We start from the raw sequence: 15,766 nt of genomic DNA, 5'->3' as shown, positions 1-15,766 counted from the left end.
TGGTCAATTTACTATTCATTATTATAATAACACCAGTATTATAGAATAAGCTCATCACATCTAACCTTTATGCTATAAATTGAACTTAAATTGCTAACTCCCATCAGATGCTAATTAAACTATCATTGATTTTATGTAGCACATTGTGTTTTAAATATATACGCCTATAATACCCAGCAGATGAATTGCTACTTTTAGACACTAATAATGAGGATGTTGGTTATATGTTCAACTTTAATTAACAGGTGTAATACCCACTTGCAAAGATATCATTGAAATGGTATCCAAGATTTATAGAATTTATAATACAGGGTTGGTTACTTAATTTTCCGTTTAGAGTTTGACCTTTTCAAAATGTGGTCTAATATTTGGCCGTAAAACCACAGAATTTTCAAAACTGTTTTTCCTTATCTCACCTTAAAATCTATTTCCTCTTTATTTTCTGTTCAATTGAAAATGAAAAACATTTCACTAATGCCAGTGACTGCAAAAACTAAAGTGTGTGACTTCTGGTATCTAGTCCTGAATGTAAGGAGCTTAGAAGTAGCCACTCATCCTAAAAACAAGTGAAAAGCTGAACAAACTAAAACAAATCAACAAGTTTTCTTAAACCATCAGAAAAGTGAGATCACAGGGTGAACTCTTGCCCCCAAATTGGAGAGACTAACAAGCAGATGTAGAGAAATCCATAAGCAGAAAACATCTTGGGAACCAGTAGCATGGTAGGAAAACCTAAACTCTAACTGATGAATGGCTGGAGCCCCAGTAAGGACCAGACTGAGAGTGATAAAGCTCTATGAGGACCCAGTTATATGAGGCTCTCCTACTTTTATGAGGTTTACCTCCAGGAACTCCACCAGGTTCTCACAATGAATAATCAGAAGAAAATCTCCACCTGCTTCTAGCAGAGGGAGGGGAAAAGCAACCAATTTGAAATACACCAGAGCATTCTCTTGTTCTTAATAAGATCTTCCATCAGGAGAAACGATTTTATCAGATCCTAACCTACCTGGGAAAAGGAAATACCCAACTTCAGCCCCATGTAGCCATCTTGCCCCACCTAAAAATGTGGAAGTATGGACTGAGAAGCTGTGTGGGCCATAGTCAAGAGGCATAGACTTAGGCAAAGGCTGGGACCGAATCGCAGGACTATAGACTGTTTCCCTTCTCCCACAACTTACCACGATATGAATAAAGGCCTATTTACAGTGAATTCTTTCACTCAACACATCATGTCCACTTTTCAACAAAAAACTACAAGGGATATCTGGAAGGCAAAAGACACAGCTGAGGAGATTGAACAAGCATCAGAACTAGTCAGATATAGCAGAGATTTTGGAATTATAAGACTAAACATTAAAATCAAAGAAACAAAAAAAAACTATGATTAACATGTAAGAGTTTTAGTAGAAAAAGTAAACAACATACAAGAATAGGTATATAAGCAGAGAGAAGGAAATCCTAAAAAGGAATAAAAAAGAAATGCTACAGATCAAAAACACTATAAAAGAAATGAAGAATGCTTTGATGGACTCATTAGTAGACTAGACATGACTGAGAAAAGAATCTCTGAGTTTAAGGATATGAAAATAGAAACTTCCAAAGATGAAAAGGGAGAGAACAAAGACTGAAAAAGCAGAACAGACTCTTTAAGAATTGTGGGACAATTACAAAAGGTGTAACATACTCATACATGTAATGGAAATACCAGAAGGTAAAAGAAGAGAGAGAGGAAGAGAAAAACTATTTGAAGTAATAATGACTGAGAATTTCCCCCAAATTAATGTCTGACACCAAACCACAGGTCCGGGAAGCTTAAAGGACATCAAGCAGGATACACATAGGCGTATCATATTCCAGCTTTAGAAAATCAAAGACAATGAAAACCTTTTGAAAGAAGACAAAAGAAGAAATATCTTACCTATAGAGGAGCAAAAATAATATTTACATTGACTTCTCCTCAGAAAACATGCAAGCAAAAAAAGAGAGTGGAGTGAAATATTTGAAGACTTAAGAGAGAAAAACACCAACCTAGAATTCTGTAACCTGTAAAAATTATCCTTCAAAAGTGAAGACGAAATAAAATCTTTCTCAGGCAAGGAAAAATTGAGTGAATTTGTTGCCAGTAGATTTGCCTTGCAAGAAATGTTTTCAAAAATTCTTTAGAGAGAAGAACAATGATATAGGTCACAGAAACTCAGATCAACATAAAGGAAGGACACCAGAGAAAGAATAAGTGAAGGTAAATAAAGCTTTTCTTTTTTATTCTTAACTAATCTAACATAAAACAGTTTATTCAAAATAATAATAGTAACAATTATTTGGTTATGTATGCGTGTGTGTGTGCATGCTTACATATAAGTGAAATAGATAATAGCAATGATACAGAGAACAAGATGGAGAAAATTAGGGTTAGTTTATTATTACAAATTACTTGTACTACAATGAAGTAATATAGTGTTATTTGAAAAAAAAGAAAGTGTACTTGGATTAATTGTAAATGTATATAGCAAACTCTAGGGCAAACACTAAAAAAGGTTTTTTAAAGTATAATGGACATGCTTAGAAAGGAGAGAAGATGGAATTATGTAAAATGTTCAGTGAAAACCACAAAAAGCAGGAGAAGAACAGAAGACAAAAATCGAAACAAAGAACAAAGACAACAAAGATAAAACAGTAACAAATATGATAAATATTAATCCAATTATATCAATAATTACTTGAACCTCAATGGTCTATATGCACCAATGAAAAGACAGAGATTGTCAGAGTGGATCAAAAATAAGACTCAATGATATGTTGTTCACTCACTTTAAATATAAAGATTATATTTCTATATAACTATATGTTATATAATGTATAGCCGAAAAGTAAATGAATGGAGAAAGATCCACTATACTAACACTAATCAATAGAAAGTGGAAGTAGCTATATTAATTTTGGACAGGGTATACTTCAGAGCAAGGGAAGTTATCAGAGACAAGGAGAGATGTTACATAATAATAAAAGCGTCAGTCCTCCAAGAAGACTTAAGAATCCTTAACTATAGAATACATGAAACAAAAACTGATAGAATTTCAAGGAGAAATAGTTCAATCCAATATTATAGTTGGAAACATCAACACTCCTCTATCAGAAGTGGACAGATCCAGCTGGCTGAAAATCACTAAGGACATAGTTGAATTCAACAATACCATCAATCAACTGGATACGATTAAAATTGATAGGCTACTTCATCCAACCACAGCAGAATGCACATTTTTCTCAAGCTTATATGGAACATTCACCAAAATAAACCACATTCTGGGCCGTAAAACACATCTTAATAAATGTAAAAGAATAGGTTACACTGTATGCTCTCAAACCACAGTGGATTTAAACTAGGAATTGATTAAACAAAGAAAGCATAAAATCCCAAAATACTTGAAGATTGACCAACTTTCTTCTAAATAACACGAGTCAAAGAGAAAAATTCAAGATAAATTTTAAAATATTTTGAACTAAATGAAAATGAAAATACAATTTATCAAAATGCATGGGATGCAGTAAAAGCAATGCTTTAACGGAAATGTCCAGCATTGAATATGTATGCTAAAAAGAGGACCTACTTAAAATCAATAATCTAAGAAAATCAGAAGAAAAGCAAATTAAATACAAATTAAACAAAAGAACAGAAGTAATGAAAATTAGAGCAGAAATAAAACTGAAAACAGTTTCACTTTACTCAATAGAGAAAATCAATAAAACCAAAAGCTGGTCCTTTGAAAATATCAATAAAATCAATAAGCTTCCAGTTAGATTAAGAAAACACAAGACACCAATATCAGAAATGAATGAAGAACATCACTACAGATTTTATGAAATCATAAAGATAATAAAGGAATATTACAAACAACTCTAAGTCCATAAATTTGATAATCTACATTAAATGAACCAATTCCTTGAAGAACACAATTTGCCAAAACTCACACAAGAAAAAATAGACAATCTGAATAGGCCTATATCTATAAAAGCAACTGAATCAGTAATTAATAACTTTCCAAAACAGAAAGCACTAGACTCAGATGAGCTTACTAGTGAATACTACCAAATATTTAACAAAGAAATTATACCAATTCTGTATGATCTCTTTCAGAGGACAGAAGTAGAGGGAATGTTTTCCAACTCATTCTATGAGATCAGCATTACCCTAAACCAGACAGACATTGCAAGAAAAGAAAACTACAGACTAATATCCCCAATAAATATAGATGGAAAAAAACTTCAACAAAATATTAGCAAATTGATTTAACCTAGGTATACAAGGCTAGTTCAACATTAGAAAATCAATTAATATAAATCATCACTTCAACAAGCTAAAGAATTACATAATCATATCAATAGACCCAAAAAAAGCATTTCACAAAATCCAACACCCATTCATAATAAAAACTCTCAGCAAACTAGAAATAAGTGAGAGCTTCCTCAATTTGATAAAGAACATTTACCAAAAAACCTGCAGTTGACATCATATTCAATAGTGAGAAACCTGAAGCTTTCTCAGTAGTATCAAGAACAAAGCAAGGTTGTCCTCTCTCACCAATGCTTTGCAGCATCCTGGAATTTATAGCTAATTCAATAAGACAAGAAAAGGAAATAAAAAATAAAGATTAGAAGAGAATAAATAAAAATGCATTTGTTCACAGATGACATGGTGACCTATGTAGAAAATCTAAAAGAAAGAGCATGTTTACTTTTGTAAAAAAACCACCCAACTGTCTTCCAAATGCTGTGCTATTTTGCATTCCCACCAGCAGTAAGAGTTCCTGTTGCTCCATATTCTTGACAGTACCAGTATTTGGTGTTGTCAGTGTTTTAGATTTTGACCATTCTGATAGGTATGTAGTGGTATTTCATTGTTGTTGTTTTAATTCAAAAGTCCCTAATGACATATGATATTAAGCATCTTTTAAAATGTGAAATTGACACCTGTATATCATCTACAGTGAGGTATCTCTTCAGATTTTTTTGTCTAGTTTTTAAGTGGGTCATTTGTTTTGTTATTGTTGAGTTTTATGTGTTCTTTCTTCATGAGTTTTAAAAACCACATTTGATGGTTGCAGCAAAAGTTATAATGCCATCTGACATGTGCTCAAAGTATGTAGAAAAATTAAGAAAATCACATTTTAAAAATAGGCACTGTTACATATGTAGACTGTAACAGTAGATATAGGTATACCAAAATGCCTAGAGCAACCAGTAAAAGCTATACAATGATATATATTCAAAAACACTGTAAATAAATAAAATGAAACTAAAAAATATTCAAATAATCCATAGGAAGGAAATGAAAAGGAAACAGAATGAGAAACTGAGAGAACAGATAGAAAACAAATAGACTTATCCCTTAACATACCAGTAATTGCATTAATTGTAAATGTTTTGAATATATCAATTAAAAGACAGATTAGCAGGGTGGATAAAAACATGATTAAGCTGTATGCTGTCTACAAGAAACTTCCTTCAGATATAATGATACAGGCAGATCTACAAGAAACTTACTTTAGGTATAATGATATAGACAGATTGAGAAGACAGAAAAAAGATATACCATTCAAAACTTAACATTTTTAAAAAGCAAGAGTAGCATTATCAAAGTAGACTTCTGAGCAAAGAAAATTACCAGCAACAAAGAAAAATATTACATAATAATAAGAGTCAATCTACCAAGGAAACATAGTGACCTTACATGTGTTTGCACCAAGCAACAGAGCATCAAAATAAATGTAACAAAAACTGATAGAACTGAAAGGAAAAATCGGAAAATCCATAGTTTTAATTAGCGAGTTCAACACCCTATAACTGTTAAAGGAATTAAATGTATAATTTAAAAACACAAAAAACGAAATCTCTAGGCCCAGATGGCCTCAAGGGAAGAGTCTATCAAACATTAAGAACTGACACCAACTCTACATAATCATTTCCAGAAAAAAGAAGAGGAACTAACATTTTCCAACTCAGTGTAAGGTCAGTATTATCCTAATATCAAAGTCGCACAAAAACAATAGAAAAAGAAAAGAAAGAAAGCAAACTACAGATCAATATCTTTCATGGACTTAAACACAAAAATCCTCAACAAAAGATTATCAAATTGAATCTAGCAATGCATAGAAAGAGTTGTTAAACATGACACCAAAATATAATCCATAAAAGAAATAATTAATAAATTGGATTTTATCACAATTAAAAAATTTTGCCCTGTGAAAGATTTTATTAAAAAGGTAATGAGACAAACTATAGACTTAAAGAAAGTATTTGCAAACAACCCATACGGGTAGGACAAAGGACTTGTATCTAAAATATACAAAAAGAGAGACAGATAGAGTCAGGAATTAGTTTGATCTTTATGTTATGTACGCAGTTCTCGTATAGGTTTACAGAATGTAGCACAATGGCTTGTCCTGTGTTAGTATTTAGGGAGAGATGTTTCTGCCAACTGATAACCCCGGATAGCAATGTGTGATAGATTCTTACAATTAGAACAACCCCCCAAAATCATACCTCTCTGTATCTACTCCATTACACAGTCTTCTTCCTCAGTGAGTCTGAGCTTAGCCAGTTGGCTCAGCTGATGGGACATCATGCAGGCGGAAGTTTAAAACAATTTCCCCTTTAAAGCTGACGCCCTTTCTTCCAGCTGTTAGAACCCTGCTACATATGAAGAAGCCAAGTTATCCTCTTGGAGACAAACGGTCTGACCGGTAGCCAGCACCAATAACTAGGCTTTTGAGTGAAACTCTCTTAGACCATCAATCCCCAGGAGAGTGACCAGGTAGTATTTAGGATGAGCAGCAAAAGAACTACTAAAATGTGCCCAGCTTATACCGCTGACCCAGATAATCATAAACAAGTCAATCAGTTGTTATTTGGGGTCACTCACTTTCATAGTTGTAGGTATTGTGATAACACATAACTGAGACAGCTTATTTCTAAATGTTTAACTCTTACTTAAACACAAATGTAAGTAAATGGATTGATTGAATTATGTAATCAAGTACTTTCATTTCAACTCTAATTTTAAAATCCTCTCTAACTTTCTTGATTCTGCAGATGTTCTTGGTGTTCTGAGGATCACTGAAGGTAGTAACAGCATTAATGTTGGAGGTTTGGAACATTGAACTAAGTGCAAATTTATCCAGAACCTACTGTGTACATTATATTTCAAATTTGCCAATAATAATTTCAGCTCCAAACTCTGCCTACTTTCTTAACATCAAATGGAAAAAATAAATAAATAAATTCAGAGTTCACTCAGAACCAATTAATATAAGTTTTACCAAATGTACTTTTGTGCAAAGACTCAGGTCTTGAAACATTGTGTACTGTGAATTATTTTTCTTATCATCTGTTTCAAATAGTTGAAAGAAGTAGGATCAATTGCCAAACATGGGGATCATCACTTTTAAAAGATTCAAATGTTTGTCTGTCAGTGTAATTTTGCCAAATAATGTTATTAAGAATAATTTGTGGAACTTATTATTTAGATCAAACAATCTAGTAACCACATTAATATGAAAAATATTCCATTTTTCACCAGCTTAACTACAATAAATTTTAAAATATGCCAATCTTCATGCTTTAGGGCATAATTTGGTTACCAGCTGGGGTCAGGAAGAAATTTTCCCCATAGTGTAGTGTCACCAATTATCATAGGTGTAAAGAGAACAAGAGAAAGAGTCAGGGGGTTACACGGCCCTCCAAAGCATCTGGTATTAGATGCTCTATGAGAGAGAACTCAGGAGAAGATGAAACATTCAATTGTTTCTGTATGTCAATTCCGATATTCCTATGAGCTGCCAATATGACACTCCTGCCACCAGGGAGGGATTTCCTACAGAACAGATGTCACTTACAGTATTCTGTGGGCTATCTATCTCAACAAATAATTGCTTGGCACTTTTGCCCTATGGCAAGGGTCTGAAACTGTGTTAGGGTGGGAACACACCGTACCAGCAGATGGGCACAGATAAAAGAAAGAGCAAGAGCATGCTGAATCGGAAATGCACGCGTGAAAATGGGAGGGGGGAGGGGGGGATCTGAAGCAGACGTCGTTCCTCCTCTTCAATGACTGAAGCCCAAGATCAGAGTTTTCTCGTTATTTAGAAATTTTAGTCTAAAATTTATTTGGATGGGTGTGTGTTGTGTAAGGCTACATTCTACTGAAACAAAGAAACCTTGCCTTTTTGATACAAACTGCAATACCCATTTGAATTTAATGCATTTTGCTGAAGGCCTGAAACTGATACGAAACTCCAAACAGCAGTGCCTCCTCTCCCCCGCACCCCCGCCACCCCCCAAAAAGGAAAAAACTAGACTGGGATAAGAGGATGGACACAAAGACTGACAATGAAGGATAAAGTACAATTGAGATGTGACTTGCCTGAGAGAGACAGCAAGAGAGGGCAAAAGAGTTCTTTTAAAATATCAATAAGAGAATCAAAGAAAGCAAGATCCTTTTTCTGATAAAAGGGGAAAAGTTAATAACGGTGAAGAAAGAAGGCAATTGCAATATGCTCCAACTGTAATGGAAAAAAAAAGATGAAGGTAGAATCAGAAAGTAACCATTTTAAATAAGTTTAACACATATATAGCTTTCATACTTTACACAATTCAAGGATTACAGTTTTTAAAATATTTAAACTATTTGTTCCAATAGGAGACACGATTGACTATCCAAATAATTGGGTGGAGAAGGAGGAGGAGTGTTTTGTTTAGGAGAAACAGCAAAGGAATTTTTACTTTTAAAATATCATTGATTGCAGAAAAAAGCTTGGGGGTAGGCGTGGGAGATAATATGAATTTATTGTAAATTATTAAATGTCATTAAGTGATTCCTCAGAATTAGAAAATGCTTGAGGGTGCTATTGATACATTTCAGTGACTACAATTGGACACAAGCAATAAGTGCTTTGAAAATTTTCTAAACAAAATTAATTTGGTCATTCAATAATATCTGAAAGCTGTGATTCAATGGAACATTTTGTTCATGTGTTGGCAGAGATGATTCTTAAGGAAAAATGTAAGTTTTGCTTTCTAGTATACTTTTCTATTTATTTTAATCTTAAGGAATATATTTGTATCATAAAATATTAATCCTACCACATTTCTCTGTTTGCAAAGTTTAATAATCCATTTTCAATTGTCAAGATGGAAAAAAAGGATACAAAGTCCTTACCAAAGAACATAATCTCAATTTTTTCTTCTGCTATGGTCCAGCTGAGAAAAAGTAAGGGAAATTGCCTAAGAAGAGATCATTCACTCTTCTGAGGTCTCCAAGCAAGAAAGGTAGTAGGAGTAAATATATACCAACAGCACCAGGCAACTTACGGGTTGTGGGCTTTATATTAAAGGAATGGGAAGCCACTGAAAAGCTTTTGCTGGTGTGTTTCCCTATTTGGGAGAAGGGTGCCACAGTCAGATTTACATAGTGAAAGATCCCTGGGGAGATATGTGGGGAAGGACTGCATGGAAATAAGACAGGGAGCACGAGCATCAGTATGAGGCATTATAGTCACGTAGGTAGATGAGAAGAGATGGTGACCTTGACAAGCATGGTGGCAGCAGCAATAGAGGGAAGTGGATGGATCTGAGGACTACACGTATTTATGAAGGACACTCAACAGGAGTTTGTAATAGCAGAAATGAAAGGGAGAGAGAAGGTGAAAGGATGGTCTCTGTTTCAAGGCTTGAGCAAGTGTTCAAGATTATGAAGTTGAAAACCCTGAAGAATGAGCATGGTCTTTGTTCCGTTTTATTTGTGAAGGAATTCGAGCACACTAGATGACTAATCTAGTTTGGGCCATATTGAGTTCGAAGAGGCACCTACGTCGAACCAGTGGATATTTGGATGTGTAGCTAAAGGAGGACTCTAAACTGAAAACAAGTATTTGTAGGTTTTTAGCATTTATATTTATTGAAGCTGTGATACTGGAAAAATTTGCCTGAGGATAGTGTAAAAAGTCAGAAGTAAGTAATCCCAAAAATGGAGTTTTAAAGAAAACTATTTATCAAACAAACATTTTGTATTTGTTCTAGTCCGCAGTGCTATATCTATAAGACAGACCAAGTTCACGCTCCCACGCAATTTACATTTTAAGTGTTGAACAAAACAATGAAACAGTAAACAAATAAAGAGCAACAAAACCCCCCAACATGATAGATGAGGTATTTTCAGATACTTTGAAGAGCTGTGTAGAAAATAAACTTGATAACAAGTGCCTGGAACATGGGAAAACACATGAAGGGCGGGGTGAGAAGGTGGAGCAGGCAAAGAAAGTAACACAAATTCGAGAAGATATAAGCGCCCCATGTTCACTGCAGCACTATTTACAATAGCCAAGATATGGAAGCAACCCAAGTGCCCATCAATAGACGACTGGATAAAGAAGAGGTGATACATATATACAGTGGAATATTACTCAGCCATTAAAAAGAATAAAATCTTGCCATTTGTGACAACATGGATGGATCTTAAGAGTATTATGCTAAATAAAATAAATCAGGCAGAGAAAGACAAAGACTATATGATTTCACTCATATGTAGAATCTAAAACAAAAACAAAAAACAAAACAAACATGCAAACAAAACAAAAACAAACTCATAGAGAACATATGAGTAGTTACCAGAGGGGAAGGGGTTTGGGGGTAGGGTGGAAAGGCTGCAGGGGGCCACTTGTAGATGGATACTAACAGACTTTGGGGCTGATCACTTTATAATTTGACAGTGTTTACAGATGTCGAATTATAATGTTATATACCTGAAACTCACATAACAAAAAACAAAAAAAAATCCTTTTGTAACCTTAAAATAAAAAGAAGAAATTTAGACACAGACAGGCACAGAGGGAAGACCATATGAAGACACAGAGAGAAGACTATCTACAGCCCAAAGAGAGACCTCCTGTAAAAATATAAATTTCCGTTGTTTAAGCAAAAAACAAGATGGCCCCTCGAGAGAAAGCAGAGCAGGGAATAGGCATAGGTCTCTGACAGACAAAGGGAAACTGCTGTAAGTTGGAGCCAACAAAGAAACAGAAAGTGGAAAGTTACTTTTCTCTCTAATAAGTCCACAAGGAAGTGAAAAGTGTTTCTGCTTAAACTGCTGCTTACACAGTGTGCAATCAGACTGTACAAGTCTCAAAAAAGTTGTAGAAAGACAGTGTCTTAAACTGAAACTCTAGAAAGTTGAAAGGAAAGCAGGAGGGATTGGGCACTGCTGAAACGAGTGAGCTGAAACAATTAACAAAACACTAAGACAAGACATTTCCTTAAATCTTGGGCTGAGTTTCTTAGCTTATGTAGTTATATATTAATATTTAAAAATGTAACTTGGAATGGAAATGTATACCCTTCCAGTTTTTCTCAATTATTCATGTTTGAGATTTTACCCACAGGGTCAGTTACCACATATAGACGACATTATTCATCTAGTGGAAGCTACTAGAAATAATTAGCCTCTATATATCTGGACTTACATATTTAAAAAATAATTGAAAATGAATATAGCACTGTTGCCACTAAAACTTAGCAAAACAAAGTTATATGTTGAGTACATATTATTTTAAAACTCTAATAAAATACTTTTCAGCCAATCCTCTCGATGCGTACTTATGAATTATGCATTCATAATTAATAACTAGTAGTTACCTCTCTTAATCCTAATAATTCATTTAAAGTTTCAAAAACAGGAGACAAACAAGGAAAAGTTGGAAATGGACAACGATCTTCACATTTATGGATGGAGATTATAAAGGTAAAGGTGACCAATTTTCTATGTTTCAAGATAAGTAAAAGAAAATTAGGCTAAAATTATAGGCCAATCATTGTGAAGGAGAACATTAATATTACAACTTCTTTGGATGCTGCAATATATTACCCAGAAGGTTATAGAACCCTCTCAGCTTCATTACCTAAAATCGAGGCAGACCCTGAGAAGCAAGTACTGATTAGTAAGAGTCACAATGATAGACTGTCTTGGACTTTCGGACCTTCAGGGAACCGGTGACTCCCATACCTTGGCTTCTTGGCTGCAGGGAGCCATTTTCCTCCATTAGTGATCTCTTGGGCCAGAAAGCTGTTTCCCAGTGTATGAGATGCTACGATTCTCACGTGCATACTAAGTGTTGCTCAGACAACACAATGGGATTAGGTGTCTTCTTTAGGCTTCTTGATTATGAAGTTGATTATAAGTTGGATGAACTTAGCATAACATCAGAGCTACCGTATCAGTTCATCCATGACTCACTAGCCAATAGTAACTAAGCTAATTGCTTAGGTCTGAATCATGCATATTTCACATTCATAACAAAAGAGAGCTTTCTGGGAAAGAAATGCCTTCATTCAGATTTTTTACAAGAAAACTTTTTACAGGTGATGCATCTTTGTCACTATATTTTCAGCTTTACAACTTCTATGATTCCTACCCCTTTTATCAACACTAGATTCAGACAGACTTTTAAAATATGTAAAGTATAATACACAAGACATTTGATATAACTTCCTTTTTTTGTCTGAATTTAATTGGGTTTTACGAGGTTTTTCAAATTGACAACTTCAAAAGGTTGTTCAGTAGAAATGTAAATGAGATTTATATCTTGATGAAATTACCAAAATCTTACAGGTTATTTAACAAATTTAGGATACCTGAAGTACAACTAGAAATGGGGTCTAACTACGGAAGATCTACAACTGATTCTGTGAATGATTATCTTTCTACTGTCTTCTCTTGTTCTATAGTGTTATTTCTGCATTAGAGTTAATATCCTTAATATACAACTCTTGTGGATCTTTCCCTTTCTGTATCCCAACTCCTTTCTCTGCAGCCCTTCTGCCCTTTGACCCCAGAGAAAAAGGTAAATGCCAACACTGGAAAAGGAAGATGTAGGAAGTTTTTAGCAGACCAACGAGAAATAATATGTTTACACACACACACACACACACACACACACACACACAGTTATACAAAAAGGACAAAAGGAGACAAGACAACAGATATGAGGGTCCAACACTATTTGAGGGCAAAACCGTTACTGTGTATGCAATGGAGAGTTTGCAAAAGGACCGAAACCCTGAGAGAGAGGAAGAAACATAAACAATAGGAGCTTTTGCTGTTTCCCATTTAGACCTTTGATAGCTTTGAGTGACCTCAGCATATCAGAAATGATGACTTGAAAAATATTCCTGCAGGACCCCAGTGAATAAGAGGTGGCATGAGGAGAGCCCAGCCTGGGATCGTGACTGAGGCCCAAGATCCACTGACACTGACAGCTGACGCTGCCTCTGCCCAGAGCAGGCCCTGAATCCTATCAGCCACACACCCAACAGGAAGCCAACAGAAAGCCAGGTGGCCAGGCCAACCAAGAAGCATTACAGAGGAATTTGTCAGGTCAGAGAACTTACGGACACATAGCTTCACCTCACACCCAGAAAGACAGGGTTTGCTAGAAAGAGGAGATTCAACCTGAAAGTAACCACTTTAAACTACAAAGCTTTAACTGGAAAGTTAATTTTTTATCTCACTATCTGCTCCCCAATTATCCATCTCATCCTCCCCCATCTCTTATCACCCCCTACCCTAGTAAGACATGAATGTTGGGAGGGCAGGGAGGAATTCAAGAGAAGTTTGAAATTGTTATAGAAAAGGGACTACATTTTTCTTGTAATTTTTATCCTTTCTACACATTATCAACAAATGAAATTAACATTGTAAGAGGCTGGAGCTCCCCTTAGAGAGTGTCTCCATTCACACCCAACACAGGGCTGGCTCCTGAGCCTGCTTAGAAGGAAATATTGTTCCAAAGTCTCCTATTTTACATACTCTAAAACAGTTAAATTTTATGCTTTAAAATAAATTAACCAATATTTATTGAAACACATTACAATGCATTATCAAGAAAAGTCTCGTAATATAGTGTTTAAAATGTGTCTCACAGCACGAGTCTCTAAAGCTTACAACCCTTTACAGTAGCATGCCTCAGCATTCAAAAACTCAAAGTTATGCGCTATTTGACGACTTCAAACAGAGCTTTGAGTGGGCAGTCCTTCCTAACTTCAGACAAGTGTCTGGTCCTCAGCTTTTTAAGCCCAGAAATTTAGTTTTGATCACATCATATAGTACTGATCAGCCTCTGAGATGCTGGCGCATGCTAGCCAAAGATGGCTAAGTTAACCAAATAGGCCCATTGCGTAAGGCGTGTCTGTCCACATATCACTTCCACAGAGTCTGAAAACTATCCATCACATGTATATTTTCATTTATTTTTCAATTTAGAGGCTGATTGCTCCCAATCAGAAACAGAACTTTTTACATTAGATAAATAAGCAAAGTTTTTAGATCTAGAAAATACATCAGAGTCAAACCTACTGCAAATGTTCAAATCAAACTTGACAGGCTTTAGCTTAATGGACAAAATTAGACAAACCCCTCCATCCTGCAGATATGATTTAACAGATCTGATAACTTAGGGTGTTAACTGGTCGAGAATGAACTAAGGCAGCAAGAATGGTAGCCGATGGCCTGTGTCAACAACCCCAAACTGAGATGAATGCCTGGCTCATGTTGATTTCTTACAGCCCATGGTTGGAGAGCACTGCTTCCCCACTTCTCTTCCACCTCTCCCAACAGCCATCAAACTGAACATCTGACCAGTAAAAACTGAGCAACTGAGAACAGCACTCACCATCATGCCAATGACTGGGCCCAGACCTGGAAAAGTGGCCCCAGCAAATCTTTATCTGGAGTTTCTCACCCTGGAGCTGAGTAACATAAGCCTCCATTTTCCTAAGTGGCAAGTTATGAGGATGTGAACCGGAGGGAATGAAGTTTGCTGCAAGGAGGACTTAGTCCCAGAAAAAGATAACATGCAGAGGAAAGTACAGATGAGAGACAGGTATGTTCTTAACAATATTTGAAGTCCTGCTTCCAGTGGCTCCTGAATCAGCCATCCTTCTGAGTAGCAGACAGAAGCCAACAAGTTCTTTCTGTGGCTTAACCTACTTCTATCTGGGTTGTTCTTACTGGAAATCATCTGGTCCTCACTAATAAAGCTAGTAAGAAAGTTTCTTACTTACACTTTCTTACTAGCTTTATTAGTGTCCCAACTAGAGGGACAATAATAACTGCCAGCATCCTTGTGGTCATAGATCCATGACATTCTTGATACTTGTGTAATTTTGAGCTAATTGCTTACAATCTCTGAGCCTCTATTCATTGTCTGCAAAATGGGGCTCATGGCTACTATACTGAATTACTGAAAAATCAGGAATAATGCATGTAAAATCCTTAGCATGATGGCCCTCCCCAGCACTTGCTTAATAAATGCTAAAAATGTATTGATCTGATAACGAGGATGTGAGGATGATGATAATGACAACTCCAAGAAGACAGATTGTGGAACTCAGAATCTGTCTGATGTTTTCCTTTAAAAGCATGCCTGCTTCAACATATTTTAGTAAAGGAAGTTACAAGGACTAAAAAAAAGGGTAATAAAGTCAGAAACGATTATAAACAAAACATATTTGTTACCTTAACAAGCAATTTTTTTAAAGTTTACTTTACAATTAATAAGCATTTGTGGTTGAAAATTTACTAGAGGTTAATAGAACAGTTTTATTTTTTTAAGAATAAGTTTAACATGAAAGGTAAAACAAAGGTGATTAATATAGCTATTCCCTAAGAATGGGTGGAGCAATACTTTTAGACCCAGCTCAAATGTCTCCACAATAATAA

The 15,766-nt window shown here is 35.3% G+C and overlaps 1 protein-coding gene across 2 annotated transcripts in view; it reads right to left on the bottom strand.

Moving 5' to 3' along the window:
- TFEC (transcription factor EC) overlaps window positions 1–15,766 on the bottom strand; it is a 189,620-nt gene that overhangs the window by 121,115 nt on the left and 52,739 nt on the right. The gene's annotated exons all lie outside the window — the stretch shown is intronic.

The sequence above is a fragment of the Rhinolophus ferrumequinum genome, chromosome 26, assembly GCF_004115265.2.
Source record: "Rhinolophus ferrumequinum isolate MPI-CBG mRhiFer1 chromosome 26, mRhiFer1_v1.p, whole genome shotgun sequence".
Taxonomy (NCBI): Eukaryota; Metazoa; Chordata; class Mammalia; order Chiroptera; family Rhinolophidae; genus Rhinolophus; species Rhinolophus ferrumequinum.
This window is presented reverse-complemented; position numbering and strand designations above follow the sequence as displayed.